Raw genomic sequence first — 2586 nt, 5'->3', positions numbered from 1 at the left:
TATATATAATACAAATTGACGGGTGCTCGGATCTGGGTGACTCTGACAATGGGTCAGAGCTATTCCAAGGTAGCCGCTCCTGTGGGAAGTTCCTGGTATGCTGGGATTGGTACTTGCCACTAAGTGGGTGACAAGGGGGCCCAATGCTCACTGATGGCGAGCCGGTCCAATCCCACAGAGGAGCTACAAATTAAGAGATGTCACCAATGATTGCTGTGTTTGGGGGCTGTATAGTCACAGGCCAGTCAGAGGGCCCAAGCTGACCCTAGTTTACCCATGAAAGTGCCTACAATGGGCACATGGGGTCAGAACAGAAGCACAGAGCAATGGAAGAAGCATGGAAGGGACGCAGGTTGTGATAAAGAAAGATGGCGGACCAGCGGAAGCAGCATGACTCCAATGGGAAGTCCATGCCTGGGGGTCACCATATTAGGCTGATGGGATGGGGGGGGGGTCAGGGGTGTCTGATATCCAATCATCTTACATATCTCACATGGCTCATACCCCATCTAATCCCCCTCCCCCACTGTATCCACACCCCAAGCCCCTACCCCTCTGTGTACCCCAATATACTAATTCACTGTATACCACTTTGCTACCCCTCTGTGTACCTCAATATACTACCTCAATATACTACCCCTCTGTGTACCCCAATATGCTACCCCTCTGTTTACCCCAATATACTACACAGAGGGGTAGTATATTGGGGTACACAGAGGGGTAGCATATTGGGGTACACAGAGGGGTAGTATATTGGGGTATACAGAGGGGTAGCAAAGTGGTATACAGTGAAGTAGTAATTTGGGGTACACAGAGAGGTAGCATACTTCAATGTGTACCCCAATATGCTACTTCACTGTTTACCACTATGCTACCCCCCTGTATACCCCAACATACTACCGCTCTGTGTACCCCGATATGCTACCCCACTGTATACCCCTGTGCTACCCCTCTGTGTACCCCAATATACTACCCCTCTGTGTACCCCAAAATACTACCCCCTATCTACTACTCCTCTGTGTACGCCTATGCTACCCCACTGTATACCCCAATATACTACCCCACTGTTTACCCCTAAATACCGCACTACTGTGTAACCCTATATACTACCCCACTGTATACCCCAATATACTACCCCACTGTATACTGATGTGTCCCCGTATGTTACTGTTTGCACCCCCAACACTCTGCCACTGTATAATGAAATGTGCCATGGGGCTACAAAGCACAGTATTACCCCATAGAGGGCAGGGAACAATTTCTCTCCTGCTGGTCTCTCAGATATCCTCTAGTTTTAGTTTGGCTGAAAGTGAGATGATTTCTGTGCAGGGTGCGGAGTGCCGAGGCATACATAAGGGGGACAGAGGGTTCCAGGAGAAAACACAAGCTGGGCTCTCCTAATGGTGGGCTCTCCTAATGGTGGGGCTCCTATTCTCCTATATCTCCTACCAAGCCAAAGGGTCATCTACTGATTAAAGGGGTTCTTACCTGACTGTGGGGTCACCTACCTGACGGGGGTCTCTTCCTGCTCAGCCGGCTGACTGCTCGGGTGAACATCTTCTGCACTTCTGTATTTGTTTCATTAAATCTGCAGCTGTGCAACCTCCCCCCTCCCTCCCAAACTACAGACCACACCCCTAAACTACAAAACACGCCCCCAAACTACAGACCCCTCCCATCCCCAGCACTGCTGGTGTTCTAACGGAAGAAATCTGTGAATTAGTCAGGAAAGTGTCGCAGCCGTGTGTAATGCTGCATGTCATGTTCTGCAGCCTTACATGTCTCCGTGTACAAACCTCCATAACGCCTGAATAGTATGCCTTACCGACCTGACATTATAGGGGTACACAGGGGACCCTCATAGCTAGCAGGACCCCAAATTTCATCACCCCACCTTTAACAGCTTTCAAAATATGGCGGTCATATCTATAAAAACTAGCGACAATTAAGCCTCCATCAAATTTATACCTACCTGTCACAAAATTAGAAATGTCATACTACACTACCCTGACCCCTTCCCTGACCCCTTCCCTACTGACAACCCCAATTTCACTGGAACAGGGAGATGTACAAAATGTAGGTGCAAGTGGGGGACCCCTGTGACTAACACCCCCTAAAATCTCATCATTAGTCCATCGTCAGAACATGAACTCTGCACAAAAAAATCTGCCGTTACACATTGCTGGAGGCTTCTATCTCCTGAACCCCAACATCTCAGGAACAGGGGGGAACAGGTGAACAAAATTAGAGGTTCAAGTGGGGGACACGTGTCTCTATCGGTGTCCCGGAGTTCTCTGTCTCTATCGGTCTCTCTCTGTGTCTAGGCGGTCTCTGCGTGTCTCTATCGGTGTCCTGGCTGTCTCTATTAGTGTCTCGATCAGTGTCTCAGCCGTCTCTCGCCATTAGTGTCTCTATCAGTGTCTCGACGGAACCTGTGTGTCTCTATTGGTCTCCCGGCTGTCTCTCCATCAGTGTCTCAGTGGTCTCTGTGTGGTTCTATCAGCGTCCCGGCTGTCTCTATTAGTGTCTGAGTGGTCTCTCTATTAGTGTCTGAGTGGTCTCTCTAGCAGTGGCTGGGTGGTCTCT

This window comes from Pyxicephalus adspersus, chromosome 10 (genome assembly GCF_032062135.1).
Source record: "Pyxicephalus adspersus chromosome 10, UCB_Pads_2.0, whole genome shotgun sequence".
In the NCBI taxonomy this organism is placed as follows: Eukaryota; Metazoa; Chordata; class Amphibia; order Anura; family Pyxicephalidae; genus Pyxicephalus; species Pyxicephalus adspersus.
Note: the sequence above shows the minus strand (reverse complement) of the source record.